This window comes from Scophthalmus maximus, chromosome 8, assembly GCF_022379125.1.
Source record: "Scophthalmus maximus strain ysfricsl-2021 chromosome 8, ASM2237912v1, whole genome shotgun sequence".
Classification (NCBI taxonomy): Eukaryota; Metazoa; Chordata; class Actinopteri; order Pleuronectiformes; family Scophthalmidae; genus Scophthalmus; species Scophthalmus maximus.
The window spans coordinates 25,608,665-25,625,268 of NC_061522.1; the positions used below are offsets into that span (position 1 = coordinate 25,608,665).

At 41.2% G+C, this 16,604-nt stretch overlaps 1 protein-coding gene across 1 annotated transcript in view; it reads left to right on the forward strand.

Moving 5' to 3' along the window:
- vegfc (vascular endothelial growth factor c) overlaps window positions 1-16,604 on the forward strand; it is a 134,506-nt gene that overhangs the window by 62,994 nt on the left and 54,908 nt on the right. The gene's annotated exons all lie outside the window — the stretch shown is intronic.

A 16,604-nucleotide genomic window follows, 5' to 3' on the forward strand; every position in this document is an offset into this window, starting at 1 on the left:
AAAAATCCCACAATGAACAAGCACGGTGGAGAGAAAAAACTCCCTTCCCAGGAAGAAATCTTTGACAGAACCAGACTCAGTTGTGGGCCATCATCTGTCTCAACGGTTGGGGTTAGGAGAAAAATGGGGAAGAAAGGAGAGGTGTGCAGAAAGAGGGTGAGAGGAGAGAAGAGAGGACAGTTGTACGCTTTAATCTCTACCAGACTGATACTTAAAATTACAAAAAATTACACTTATGTTGTTGTTATTATTAGTGATAATAATAATAATCATAATAATAATAATAATAATGACAGGTTTGGGTCCTGCAGCTCTGGGGTCAGAGACACACTAGGAGAGAGATAAAACACAGACAGGGTAAGTGACATGTAATGTAAACATATCGGGGGAGAGAGGAGTTGTATAACAGTGGCTTTAATCTGTAACAGACTTTATGTTTGAGTCAAAGGACATGTCCTGGTCAAAGACAACTCCAAGGTTCCTCACAGTAGAGCTGGAGGCCAAGGTTATACCATCCAAGGTAACTATATGATCATATAATGTTTCTCTGAGGTGTTTAGGGCCGAGTAAAAAGACCTCAGTTTTTTCTGAATTCAAAGTGAAAAAGTATAAAATATTCAGGCCTTCATGTCTTTAAGACAGTCCTGAAGTTTGTCTACTTGATTAGTTTCATCTGGCGTCAGTCATCAGTGTAGCAATGGAAATTGATGTGGTGTTTTATTATAATATTGCCTAAAGGAAGCATATATAAAGTGAAAAGTATCGGTCCCAGCACAGAACCTTGTGGAACTCCATGACTCACTTTTGTGTGAATGAAAGATTTGTTGGTAACGTTAAAAAACTGAAATCTATCAGATAAGTAAGACTTAAACCATTCTAGTGCTGTTCCTTCGATCCCAATGTGTTCTAGTCTAGGTAACATAATCTTGTGATCGATGGCATCAAATGCAGCACTAAGATCTAATAGGACGAGAATAGAAACATGTCCACTATCTGAGGCCATGATAAGGTTGTTGGTAACCTTCAGCAGTGATGTTTTTGTACTATGATGTCTTCTAAACCCTGACTGAAAGTCTTCAAGCAGACTATTCCTGTGCACATAACTGGTTAGCAACAGTTTTTCAAGGATTTTAGACATAAAGGGGAGGTTTGATATTGGTTTATAGTTAGCTTAGATATCTGGGTCTGCCGTCGGTTTTTTGGGAAGAGGTTTAACTACTGCCACCTTAAAGGCCTTTGGTACATAGCCTGTTAATAGAGATAAATTGATCTGATCTAATATGGAACTATTGATTAAAGGTAATACATCCTTAAATAGACTTGATGGAATAGGATCTAAAAGACAGGTTGATGGCTTGGATGAAGTGACCAGTGAAGTCAGCTCAGCTAGATCTATAGGGGAGAAGCAATCTAATTATAAATTAGGCGATACTGTTGGTTCAGAGGCTACTGTACTGGACAGTGTGTCTGTGCTATTAGTGGGAAGAAACTGATAAATTTATTCTCTGATGGTAATAATCTTAGTAAAGAAGCTCATGAAATCATTGCTACTTAGAGTTGGAGGAATAGACTGTTCGGTAGAACTTTTACTCTCTGTCAGCCTGGCTACAGTGCTGAAGAGGAATCTGGGGGTTGTTTTTATTTTCCTCTATTGGTGAAGAATAATATTTGGTTCTGGCATTTTTGAGGGCTTTCTTATATGTAATTAAAATATTTTTCCAGTCTAGGTGAGAATCTTCTAGATTATTAGAAAGCCATTCCCTTTCTAACCTACGTGACATCTTTTTTAAAGCACGTGTTTGTGCATTAAACCATGGAGCTATCGTCCTCTGTTTGACTGGCTTCTTTTTCCGAGGGGCGATAGTGTCATATTCCGAGTGTGGAACGTAGTGAGGCTGCTTCACTATCAACAACATCATAAATCAGAGTTTTCTGATCGACACCTGCTGTAATAGAACTTTTCTCCAAATTCAGTAAAGTTAATAATCGGGAATTCAAATGTAACCAAGTAGTGATCGGACAGAAGGTTTTGAGGAAATACGATTAGATTTTCAATATCTATGCCATATGTCGAAAACGAGTTTGAGGTTGTGATTAAAACAGTGAGTGGGTTTGATACATGTTGAGTAAAACCAATTGAGTCTATGAGCGAATTAAAGGCAGAACTAAGACTGTCGTTGGCAACATCCACATGAATGTTGAAATCACCCACTGTAATGACTATCTGTGCTAAGCACCAACTCAGATAAAAAGTCAGAAAATTCAGAAAAAAATTCAGATTAAAGGCCTGGTGGTCGATATACAATGACTAGAATAACTGTTTTTTGACATTTCCAACTTGGGTGTAAGAGGCTATGAGTTAGGCTTTCAAATGAGTTGAAACTATGTTTGGGTCGAGGGTTGAGCAATAAGTCTGATTGGAAAATGCTGCTACCCCTCCTCACTTTTTTGACTGGAGGGGGACTTGAGAGGGCCAACGCCTTGGTTGGATGAAAGAGCTGTAGCTGGTTATGGTTAAAGGGCCAACACCTGCTCATTTGAATGAGCTGTAGTTGGTAATGGTAGAAGGCTTACCCCTTGCTTAAAGGAATGAGCTAGTAATGGTTAAAATGGGTTAATGCCTTGCTTGGATGAATGAGCTGTAGCTGGGAATGATTAAAGTGCCAATGCCTTGCTTGATTGAATGAGCTGTAGCTGGTAATGGTTAAAGGGCCAACGCCTTGCTTGATTGAATGAGCTGTAGCTGGTAATTGTTAAAGGGACAACGCCTTGCTTGATTTGATGAGCTGTAGCTGGTAATGGTGAAAGGGCCATCACCTTGCATAGATGAATGAGATGTAGCTGGTAATGGTTAAATGGGGCCAACGCCTTGCTTGATTGAATGAGCTATAGCTGGTAATGGTGAAAGGGCCAACGCCTTGCTTGAAGGAATGAGCTGTAGCTCATAATGGTGCAAGGGCCAACGCCTTGCCTGGATGAATGAGCTGTAGCTGGTAACGGTGAAAGGGCCGACACCTTGCTTGAATGAATAAGCTGTAGCTGGTTATGGTTGAAAGGCCAACATCTTGCTTGAGGAATGAGCTGTAGCTGCTGATGATTAAGCGCAAACGCATTGCTTGAAAGAATGAGCTGTAGCTGGTAAAAGTTAAAGGGGCCAACACCTTGCTTGAATGAAGCAATGGCTAGCAATGGCTAAGGACCAGTACTCTGCTTGTATGAATTATCTGTAGCAAGCAAAGGCTAAGGCCCCTTCCACCATAGATCACAAGATTGTAATGCAGAGACTTGAAAACATTATTGGGATTAAAAGAACAGCACTAGAATGGTCTTAGTCTTATTTATCGGATATACTTCAGTTTGTTAACGTTAACAACACATCTTCTATTTGGTACAAAAAGACACTCGTGGAGTTCCACCAGGTTCTTTGCTGGGGCCAATACTAATCTTTTTATATATGCTTCCTTTAGGCAAAATTATAAGAAAGCACCACATACATTTCCATTGTTATGCAGATGATTCCCAGCTGTAATTATATATTAAGCCAGATGATAACGGTAGATTGACAAACTTTAGGATTGTCTTAGACATAGGGCCATATGGCTGACCAGTAATTGTTTACTTCTTTAAATTCAGATAAAACTGAGGTCATTGTACTTGGCTTTAAACACCTCAGAGAAACATAATCTGAACATAGTTACCTTAATAATTATAATAATGCAGGGAATTTTTAGTGCGCTTTTCTAGGAACTCAAAGCGCTATACAAAACAAAACAAAAACGTAGAAAACAATTAGAAAACGTGGAATGGGGGAGGGGTGGCTAGGGATAGGCAGAGCAGAAGAGATGGGTTTTAAGTCATGACTGAAAGATAGTGAGGGAGTCGGAGTCGCGGATCTCTTGGGGGAGGGAGTTCCACAGCCTGGGGACTGCCCTGGAGAAGGCTCTGTCCCCAAAGCTTTGGAAGTTGGTTTAGGGGGTGGAGAGGAGACCGTCAGAGATGGATCTGAGGGACCATGTGGGTTAGTAGGGGGAGAGGATACTAGTGAGGTATTGGGGAGCCAGATGTTGGAGGGCTTTGAAAGTGAGGACCAGGACCTTGAAGGTAATTGGGTGGGAGACAGGGAGACAGTGGAGTTGTTTTAGGACTGGGGTGATGTGGTGAGTGTGGGGTGATTGATTTCGCTGTTTGGATTTGAAGCCTATTAGGATTTCACGACAATTTTTTTATCGATTAATCTAATATATATATATATATATATATACAGTATATATATCACAATAAATGAAGATGGAATACAACATAAATGAAAGATTTAATTTTCATCTAAAAAAGAAAACATATTATGCTCTATGTAATAAGGCAGATGAAGCAAAAACTAAGTATTATCTCTACCAAATTTCATGCTGATAAAGTGAAGCAGAGCAAAGTTACAGGCTTGATTGGGACATGGTCAGCTGGTCCATTTGAGGTTTCTCACCTAAAACTCTTTTTAAGTATTTATTCAATCTAAATGCAGCTGTTTTATAACGAAGACCGGTGTTTATCTCTCTCTACTGACACTCTTTGTAGTGTTGCAATGACGTCAGAGCTGCCGGTAGGGTAGTGACAGGTAGCCTTTGTGCTAACGGGAGCGTATTTATGGACCAAAACACAACTCAAGTAAGACATACTTTATGTTTGTAGCTGTTTGGCGCATATTTTCGCATGTGCTTTCACTTTTTCCACGGCTGAAGTGTCTAGCTCTGACCGTGACTCACCCCATTTACTTCCTCAACAGCTGTAAAATACTTCTCATTTGTCTTTAGACGGTGCAGCATTCATGAACAGACAGACTGTTACCTGCACCGCACACTCAGCTCTGCAACCAACTCTGTTTCACCGGAACTCGCCTAGATCACTGGTGATAAACGTAAACATTGCGACACGTCAATGTATTCTTCGCAAATCAATGAATTTACGTAATCAATTACATCGATGCATCGTTGCAGCCCTAGTTGTATCACTGTTGAGTTAGAGTAAGTTGTGTTGCATCAGGTCTTTATTGCTGACAGGCAGGGGTCAATGTGGGAGGGGGGTTGTTGTGGGGGGATTTGGTGCTGAGGTAGATCTGAGTGTCATCGGCATAGCAGTGGAAGTCCAGGTTGAAGTGGCGGATTATCTGACCGAGGGGGGAGGATGTAGATGAGGAGGGGGCCAAGTACGGAGCCTTGGGGAATGCCTTGTGTGACCGTGGCTGTAGCAGAGGTGTGATTGTGGAGAGAGATGAAATGGGATCTGTTGGTGAGTTAGGACAGGAGCCAGCTGAGTGCAGTACCTTTGATACCAAGGTTTTTGAATCTGGAGAGCAGGATGGAATGGCTCACTGTATCGTAGGCTGCACTCAGGTCAAAGAGCATGAGGATGTTGAGGGAACCTGTATCAGCAGAGGTGAGGAGGTCATTTAGGACTTTGAGTAGAGTGATTTCTGTGCTGTGAAGTGGGCGAGTGGAGGTAGGCCACTGTGGAGAAGAGGGTTCTGGGATTTTGGCAGGGGTCAGTGAATATGGTGGAGAGGTAGGCAGACTTGGCAGTGATGAGGGCATCTTTATAGGCAGTGAAGTGGAGTTTGTGGGCTTCATTGGGAACTTTGAGTGGTGATTTCTTTGTGAGTCATTCAAGTTGGCATCCAGTCTGTTTCATCTTGTGGAGTGTGGGTGTGAAGGATTTGAGGTTGCGATAGGTGATTTCTCTGCGGGGGCGGGGATGGGAGAAGGGATGGTGAGCCGATTGAGTTTGTCATAAGAGAGGGGATAGAGGCGTGGGTGGAGGTCAAGCACCGGTAAGTTTGTGCAGGAGACGAGGGGTCAAGGATGTGTCCTTTGTCCTGGGTGGGGAAGGTGACATGTTTTTTTGTTTTTTTATATACTTTATTTTTATTTTTTCCACAAAACAAAACAACAATAGAGATACAACAATACATAATAATAGAACAGATAGTTGGTCACCTATTCATACAAACAATAGTTTACTGATGGAATTACAAAACGTTATTTCACCAGAGAGCAAAACACATCTTATGATGACACAAACACAGTCCATTTTTCCCAGTACCTCAAGAATTTGTCAGTCCTTAGATTCAGTGAGAAGGTAATTCTCTTAATACTTTGAAGATTAGTAACCAAGTCTCTTCACTCAGTCTCTGTTGGAGGGTCGGACTGCAACCATTTTCGTGTTACAGCTTTCTTGCTGGCAGCTAGCAAAATCTTCAATAAATATTTGTCCTGCACCACCAGGTTGGCTTTGATATTGCCCAGATAAATTGTAGAAAAAGACCAGCCGATTCCATCCCCAAACATTTTCAGAATTATACATTTTTTTCTCTGCCAGTATGGTTGGATGGCTGGGCAGCTCCAAAATATATGAAAATGATCTGCCAGCTGTTCTCCGCATTCCCTCCAGCATAGACCTCTTTCCATATCACCCGCTTGTATAGATTTTAACTTGGGCGTTATAAAATATCTCATCAAATTTTGCCAACAGAATTGTCTCCATATACCTGAACTGGTGAAATTAGACTGTACAGAGCACATATTCAACCAGTCATCTTCTGAAATAACAAGTCCACTTTCCTTCTCCCATTTTAACCTAATCTTCTTTGTTGAGTGTTTCTTAGTGGATTGCATGCTTGAGTTTATTTTTGAAACAAGTTTCCTATCGTCCTTATTTTTAAATATATATCAGTAAAGATATCAATTATGTTGGTATCACATTGGTTGCTAGATTTTATCTCATTATTAAAATAGGCCTGGGTTTGTAAGTACCTAAAAAAGTCACATTTCTCCAAACCGTGTCTATCAGATATTTTCTTAAAGCTGTCCAATTGTCCCTTTGATGAAATTGAACAATAGGAAGTAATGCCAGTTCTGTACCAGTGCTTAAATCTACCATCGATCGTTGCCGGTTTGAAATCTGGGTCAAAAGCAACCCATTTAAGCAGTCTTGTCTGTCTTTCAAGTAGTGATGATTTACATTCCTTGAACCAGATTGAACGACTGTACATTGATTTAGGTTATTTAAATGCAGATTATACAAAAGTTTGCTGCCCAACATAGATTGTAATGGAATATCTAGCTGTGAGCTTTCCAAGTCTTTCCACCTTGCAGTATACTCTGGATTACAACATAGTGCTAGCGATTTTAATTGTTCCACCTTATAGTAATCTATCAAGCATGGCAATGATCTCCCCCCATTTTCTTTAGACAGCTGCAGTGTTTTAAACTGGATCCTTGACTTTTTACCTTCCCATATAAATCTTGAAATCCATTTGTCCCATTCATTAAATTGTTTTGGTGGTACTTCTACCGGCAAGGATTGGAAGAAATACAGAAGCCGTGGGAGTGTATTCATTTTTATTGTTTCTATCCTATTATGCATGTCTAAGGGGAGTTGGGACCATCTATCAATATCTGACTTGATGCCCTTGCATATGGGACCATAATTACTTTCATATAATTTGGAAATATCTTTTGTATTTGAATCCCCAGATATTTAATTTCTGAGGTCTTCCAATTAAATTCAAATCTATTAACCATCTCTTTCTCTGGAATATAGTTATTAGTTAGAGTCTGTGTTTTTTGTACATTTAATTTATATCCGGAAAAAGTTCCAAACTCTTTTAGTGAATCCATCAGTCTAGGAATGCTGGTTTCAGGTGCTGTAGTAGACAATAACACCGTCCGCGTATAAGCAAATTTTCTGCTCCGAGCCTCTTACCATTATTCCTTTTATCACCTGGTCTTCTCTAATTGACTGTGCTAAAGGCTCAATAAATAAGGCAAAAGGGGCAGGGCTGAGAGGGCAGCCTTGTCTGCAACCTCGTTCCAGGTTAATTGTCTGGGAGAGGTGTCCATTGGTCTTTATCCTCCCACTTGGTGAGGAGTACAATGTTTTAATGCTTCTAATAGTTTCTTCCTTAAATCCAAATCTTTTTAACACCAAGTACAGATACTCCCAGCGAAAGGAATCAAAAGCCTTTTCTGCGTCCAAACTAATTCACATGGCGCTAATATTACCCTTGGTCACATGATCAATTACATGCAGTACTCGTCTAATATTATTTTGTGTCTGCCTATCCCGTACAAAGCCCGTTTGATCTGAGTCCACCAACTCTGGTACTATATTTTCTAACCTTTTGGCTAATATTGAAGCATATAATTTATAATCTATATTTAGTACAGAAATATACGCGCCTATACGCGCTGCATTCTATCCTGTCTTTACCCTCTTTTGGAAAAACTGAAATTATTGCCTCCCTCCATGTTCTTGGTGGTTTTCCTTCTTTATGCGTAAAATTCTAACAATCATAAAGTATGGGCACCATTTGATCTTTGAAGGCCTTGTACCACTCGGCCGGGAAGCCATCTGTACCCGGCGCTTTGTTAGCTTTTAATCTCGAAATTGCTTTACCTATTTCCTCTTTTGTAATTTCTGCTGTTAAGGCCTTATTCTGTTCTTCACCTATGGATCGCAAATCTAGTGATTTCAAATGTGTCAATATCCTGAGGGCTAGATATATTTGGTTCCCTATATAGATCCCTCTAATAGTTTTCAAAAATGCGTTGGATATCTTCTAGTTTATGGCACGTTTCTTTAGTTTTAGGGTCCTTCATTTCATGTATTGTAGTCTCTGCCTGTTGCTTCCTTAACCTCCAGGACAGAAGCTTCAAGGCCCTCGGGCCAGTCTCATAATATCTCTGCTTGATAAATTTGGCTTTTTTCTCAAATTCTTCTTCATATAGTTTATTTATTTCCATTTTAACATTGTTAATCTGATTTAAAATGTGGGGTCCGTTCCTTTCAATGTGAGCTCTCTCTACATCCTTCAGATTTTCTTGTAGGTCAGAGCTTTTTCAATCTTTCCCTTTTTTTATATGATGTGTAAGCTATGAGCTTACCCCTGATAACAGATTTTGCAGCGTCCCACAATACACTTGGTGATACTTCTCCATTATCGTTATTATCCAGATAATCATTAAATTCCTTCTGTACGTATTCCTTGTATGCATGGTCGTTTAAGATGCTTGTGTTAAGTCGCCAGAGTGTGTTTTTCTTTTTATTATCTAAATGAAGATTTAAATAAACAGGTGAGTGGTCCGAGATGTCCCGTATCCCTATCCTGCAGTCCTTAAGTCTGTGCCTGTCTGAGTTATAACTGAAAAAATAGTCAATTCTTGAATGTGAACCCTGACTTGCAGAGTAGAATGTAAATTGTTTCCCTGTCGGGTGAAAATCCCTCCATACATCGCTCATTCCCAACTCCACCAACATTTTTTTACTTAGTCTGGCAATAGGAGTAGACCTTTTTAATGTGTTAGAGGAGTCAAGCCTGGGTTGTATCTGGATATTCCAGTCTCCTCCACACAAAACTCCAGAGGCCTCAGAAGCAATTAATCCAAAAATTTCCCTTATAAAGGAGATTTCCCGGCCTGGTGGCCTATATACATTAACTAGTGTAACTTCTTTCTGATCAAGATATCCCTTAACCAAAACATAGCGGCCCTCTTTTTCGGAAATGAGTATCGCCACCCCTCTCTTTTTCCCTTTTTTATAAGATGAGTAAAATGTATTTTTAAACCCCATCTTTTTTAGCTTTTCATGTTCCTTGCGATTAAGATGAGTTTCCTGCCAAAATAATACATGCAACTTCTCCTTTTTCATCTTTGTGATTACCTTACTCCTCTTTATTGGATTGTGTAGGCCATTTACATTAAGGGTTATTACCCTGTATTCCTGAAATTGCATTTTATCCCACAGTTAACACAAGTAGGTGACCAAACTGGAACTATTGATGAACTATAAACCAAACTCGAACAAAAAATAAAACCACTCAAGTAGACCTCCATTTGAAGTGGTAAACCACTTCCTAACGTGGAGGGGGAATAGTCCAGTTAGACACCAGAGCCCCCTTCAGTGCAACCGATACTACAACCTCTTCAAGAGTGTGCTTTGTAACTACGTCTTACCCATAGTTGTCGGTCATTTACACTCTCTGTGATAGACAGAGGGAGAACATGTACAGTTATGAGTCATTGTTATCAGTCATATATATAAAAATGAGAAATAAACTACCTCATCAGGGAGGGTGAAGTCTGCCGATTCTTTGCATCATTAAAGTCCTTTTGTAACTGTCCTTTGGCAGACTATTACGTCCCGTACTCCGATCCTATTTTAGCTGCTGGAATCCCCACAGTTTCTCCTTAAACCGATCTTGGCGCGTCTGCCGGTTGGATGTATTCACTGCGCGCTGCCAGGTGACTGCGTGTTTTCTCCGGGATCCCAGCCTCAGCAGGCTTCTCCCAGTGAACCGGGAGACCCCTCCTCTGTAAATCCTCCGCTGCGCTGCTGTAGGTTATCGGCCCGGTGTCCAGAACGACCCGTAACTTGGCTGGCAGTGGTGTTTGAAATCGTATGCCTTTTTCCCGAAGTATTCTCCTGATCTGTGCATACTCTTTCCTTTTTGCTAGCGTTTCTGCAGGGTAGGCATGGTCGAAGTAGATCCTCTTGTCGCCGTGGTAAATCTCCTTGTTCTTCCATGAAGAATGTAGCACCAGTTCTTTGGTTTTAAACTCCTGGAAGTAAACAACCACCGATCTGCGTTGCGCCTCTGCGGGTGGTTTGGGACCGAGAGCTCTGTGGCACCGCTGTATTCCAAGCTCAACTTCAGCAAGTGGCTGTAACTCTTTTTTAATAAAGTTGTCGATAAATTGCTGCACATCATCTGCCTCGGTTCCCTCCGGAATGCCATAAATGCGGAGGTTGTTACACCTCGATCGTGCTTCCATGTCCGTGACCTTCACCTGTAGGTTTTCCTGGGTTTGCAGTGACTGACTCAGCGCCTCCGAGAGGTCCGCGGTACACTCCTCAATGTCAGCTATTCGCCCCTCCGCCTTGTCCACCCAACCCGTCGTGGTTTTGAGATCGGTTAGCTTCTGTTGGATTTCCTCTCTGATGTCGGCTAACTCCCTTTTTAGATCATCTCTGATATGATCTCGGAAATTGCCAAGCTCAGATTTCATCTCCATAGCCAATGTCTTTATGTCGGCGCGAATAGCGGCGATGCTACCTTCGGTTTCCAGCGTAGCTAGCTTCGTTTGACCACGACCGCCATTACCCTCTCCATGTTCCTCAGCATTATCACCCTCATTCCCATATAATAGGGAGAACAACAATCTCAAAAGGATGCTGAAAAACAAGTTCATGGATTTCTAGACCGGACTGATGTACTTCGTTACTGTTGGGATGCCCCTTCAATTTTGTTTAAAGCCTCCAGTTAATCCAAAATGCTACAGCATGAGTTCTAACAGTGACAAGAAAATGAGATCATATTATCCAGTGTTAGCATCCCTGCATTGGCTTCTTATAAATTTCGGTATATTATTCAAAATCCTGCTCCTCACCTACAAAGCCCTTAATAATCAAGCTCCAACTTTACAGAGCTCATAGTTCCTTATTATCCCAGTAGATCACTTCACTCTGTAACCTAGAGCTGAACGATTTGGGGAAAAATACCAAATTGCGATTTATCTGACAGATATTGGGTTTGTGTACTGATTTGCAATTATAATTACGCGCACACACGCACACAAACATACAGAAAGAGAGTGAGATGTTTTGAAGAGAAGAAGGGGAGAAAGAAGTAGCCAGTGAATTTGGATCAAGCGGAATTACCTGTGCTGGTCCCCAAATACAGCACGAACTACGGTGGTGGTATGATCTTCCACCAGTCCACTTTTCAGTCTGCCGTTTTCAGCAGCAGGTTGGGTTTGGGGGCTGTTGGGCACAGGACACAAGCTGGGGTCTGATCATCCTGCAGCGGGCTGCCCCTGCGGAGGGTGTATAGTGTTGAAAGGCTGAAACACCCAATGATGCAGAGGAACACAACTGACGATATGTCCGGTGTACAACAGTCCTAAAACTCTTAAGAAGCCAAGATATGCCTCCCACATAACTCAGAGAACCACCTGTCCCTAATTTACCACTCAGAACACAAATTTCTTGGAAGTGCTCACCATCTATTGGCACAATGGATAGTTTTTAACATTTTGTCCTGTGATTTTTTTATTCTGAAATCATCATCACAGGCATCTCCTCTCTGCACGCTCTAGTCTGTTGACATTTTGTTTCCTTCAACAGACGTTGGTGAATACTGTCAGCTGGTTAGCTCATTTCCAGGTACAACTGTTGTTAATGAACTGGCTTATGCAGTGTGTGATAGTTTATTGTTTCAGCTCAGCTGCTTTATTCATATCCTGTAAGTGTTATTAAGAATAGACTGCATTCATGTATGTTTTTTAGTCTGAACGACCAGTCAGGACCACAGTCAAAGCACTTCACAGTAAAAATCTCATTTACCCAATGCTTCTATATGATTCCATCACACATCATTCACCCACTGCTAAAAGGAATGAAAACATTTACTCCCAGTCACTGAATCTCAGGCTCAGGACTTTAGCACTTTTGATACAAGTCCGTCTCTCATGCCGGAGGTCGTGAGTTCGACTCACCCTCTTTACCTAAGAAATTGCTTTTATAGCCTAAAACAATTACCATATACCTGGCAAGGTTTCCTAAAAATTAACACAACAGCATCTAATATTTACATGATGTCTTTAAAAGCAACAAGTGAACAATTTATGAAGATTCATCAACATGTCAAGCTTCTATCATGACAGTATGTGGGCACAGACAGACCCACCCACCTGAGCAGCTCTGTGTAGTCTGCTGCTGCTGCCTCTGTGGGAGAGCGGCCTGGGAAAAACGTGGTATGGAGTTTTATTTATATGGACTCAATGAGCAAATCAAGCAGAATGGATTTGTGGGATGTCAGAAAGCAGGAGCGTGTAAGGCAAGGGAATAATATGTTATGGACACAACACAGTTGATCCCACATTCTTTCATAGATTTTTTTCACATCATTAAGTTCTTTCTCAGACTCAAAATGTATCATTGGTGGCGATTTAAATACTGTTCTCAACCCAGCAATAGACCTCACAAGAACAGCATGCTGGAAATTCACAGAGACAATAAAACAGTACATGGAGGAACTTGGACTTGACAACAGTTGGTAAACAAATAATCTAACAAAAAAGAATTCTCATATTTTCCCACCACTACATCACACATTCTCACTGATAGACTTCTTCCTTACCAGCAAATCGATCATCAAAGATAGAGGTAAATACATACATCCATTCATTGTAGTAAGCGATCACACCCCCATCTCCTTAAACCTCCATAACAATCAATTCCACAAACAATGCCTCAGGTGGTGATTCAACCTCACTACTTAAAGACCAAGACTTTCACTGCAACTTAAGGAGAGAGTGGGCATCCTTCATGGACACTCCAACCATCTCACCATCACTAATCTGGGAAACAACCAAAACAGTAATACAGGGAAAATAATCTCATACTCAGCTCACGAAAAGAAAATAGAGACAGTTTATGTAACCAATTTAGAATTGAAAATTAAACAATCAGAAAACACCTATGCTAAAACTCCCACAGAAGAAAATCACAATAGACAATACAAACTAGATGTCTGATATAATGAATAAAACAACTGTTTTTAATATGGCAACTAAAACATGATAACTATGATTAACAAATCAGGGACATTTCTTGTAAATCAGCTTAAACAAAAGAGAGAAAAAAAACATACTTTCTGCAGTAAAAAGCTCAGTGGGGAAAACCTTAACCTCACTGGAAGACATTCAAAACTCATTTAATCATTCTACCAGGATTTATACACATCAGACTATGAATCAGATCCTAACAATATACAAAAAATCCTTCAAAATATAGACCTACCCTGAATATTTTTTCAAGTTGCTGCTCTTGACAAACAATTCACCACAAGTGAATTCCACAAAGCACTCATGATAATAACAATAAACCACCAGGCCCAGATTGCGTTTTCTGACATTTCTGGCAAATCATCTCACCCCTATTCTAAAGAATAATGCAAGAATTGATAGCAACTGGAAAAATCCCGCGACACATGAACACTGCCAGCATTACTGTAATACTCAAACCAGACAAAGACCCTACACTCCCATCTAGCTACCGTCCCTTATCTCTAATCAACACAGACATAATAAATCATAAGTAAGGCATTATCTACAAGAATTTAAACAGCCACACCCTCTATAATCCACACCGATGAAACAGGCTTTATCAGAGGAAGACATGCATACAATAACACACGCAGGCTATTCAACATGATCGACCAGGTAACAGAATAATGAGGAAACAATAATTGCTGCATTAGATGAAGAGAAGGCAACCAGATTGGAGGGGTTCAAAAAGTTTATTGGCGTGGAGATGGGATTGTAGTTGAGTGGCAACAATGCGTTCCAGAGTTTTAGAAAGGAAGGGGAGGTTGGAGATTGGGCGATAGTTATGGAGGGAGGAAGGATCGAGAACAGGTTTCTTTAAAATAGGGGTGACAGCGGCAGTTTTGAAGGCAGAGGGGACAGTTCCGTGGGACAGTGAGGAGTTGAATAGGTTAGTGAGGTAGGGGCAGAGGACGGGGAGGCAGGACTTTAGCAGGGGAGTGGGGAGGGGGTCAAACTGGGAGAGGCGGCAGTGGGGAGGAGGGGTCAGGGGAGATGGGGAGGAGAGGGTCCATGGTATGTGCTGGAGTAGATGCAGGGGGGGATATGGGGGATAATGATTGATTAATTAGGTTGATTTTATCATTGAAAAACCGGAGGAATGAGTTGCAGAGATCAGGGGTAGAGGTAGGAAGGGAGTTGGTGCGGGCCTGTAGGAGGTTGGTCACTGTGGAGAAGAGGGTTCTGGGGTTTTGGCAGGGGTCCGTGATGATGGTGGAGAGCTGGGCAGATTTGGCAGCGATGAGCGCGTCTTTGTAGGCAGTGATGTGGGTTTTGTATGCTTTGTGGTGGGCTGGACTTGAAGTCGTTCAAGTTGGCGGCCAGTTTGTTTCATGTCATGAAGTGCGGGTGTGAACCAGGGTGAGGAGGTGTTGAAGGAGACTGTTTTTGTTTTGAGGGGTGCCAGGGTGTTAAGGGAAGTAGACAGGATGGAGTTTAGGTGGTTTGTGAGATCATCAGGGGAGATGAGGGTTGAGTCCAGGGTGAGGTTGGTGGAGACCATGTCAGAGAGATGGTGAGGGTCAATGGATTTGAGGTTGCGGAAGGTGATTTCTTTGGGAAGTTGTTACTTCCACTGTAGGACAGAGAGGACCACCTGATCAGGGCAACTGTACCTGGAAGCGGCTGGCGTTGCATCCTTTTTATTGATTTGGTGTCGTCACGGGACCCCTTGCGGAGTCGTGCGGGCCTCTTCCAATGACAGATGCAAGTTGGGCTGTGTCCAAGATCACGCCCTTAGGTGGGAGTTTTGTCAGTTGCTGCTGGAGTTCAATTCTTTGGAGGTCTTTCCTTTGTTAGACTTTTGCCATTCTAGAAGGCTGTACTTTATTCAGGCTTCTGAGATGAAATGCAAGCTGCAGTTTACCCAATTTACCCATGGTACCAAGTTGTGAAACAATACCAATGATCCCAACACAATGACCCCTCATGTGGTTCAAATCATTAGACTAAACAATTACACAATTTTACTATAAAAATAAAAAACCTAGAATCACGCTGACAACACGGCCTTGATCTACAACTACTTCTGGCCTATCAACTTCTAGTCATAACCAAATGAATCCACCCAACAGAACAGTGCCAGTCATGGCTAGACTTAGAACAACAACAATGCAATAAACTGGATATCACAACCCTGCCATTTCTCAGCCCCTGCATACAGTAAAACACCATAATTGCTTTAAAAAATATTACAATCGCTACAGCTCTGACCGGTTGGTGGAAAGCTCCCAAAAGCATGCACTCAACACACACACCACGTGAATTCACACCACTATGGAACAATCCAGACTACATCCAGGACAAAAAAAAAAACACAGCTTTCGTTCCCTTTCAAGAACTATCTCGTTGGTACAATATAAATAAAAAATATGTTTTACTACAGTTTAGATTAGCCATAGCACATATAATTGACTTAAAACAAGGTGATCTTCATCTACATCTACCATTGCAGCAGAAATAATGAGTACCACAACAACCCAAAAAACTACAAACTCATCACACCTGATTCAACAATACAGAAATATAGAAAGGCAAAAGACTTGTTTTTATCAATAAACAATGACTCCTAGACTACAATATGCACAAATACATTTTCAATGACAAATAAACCAAACCTCCAACTCATACAATATAAGGTCAACCACAGAACACACATTGTATTAAAAGAAATTCTGACTCACCTACCTACCTGTACAACATTTCTGGGAAAAAAATCATCAATAAATTGTGCCTCATTCTGTGCTGCTGGATTCCACTATCACCATCAGCCTGCTAGGTGACCTATCATGAATTGAATTTCCTAACCACAACATTAGGATAATACTCATAGCATTAACTGTCACCAAGAAAACCATACTCCAAAACTGGAAAAGCAGGAAAAAACTCAACATATATATGTATATGTATGTATGTATATATAGGGGAAGGGGAGGTAATACAAAATATAAA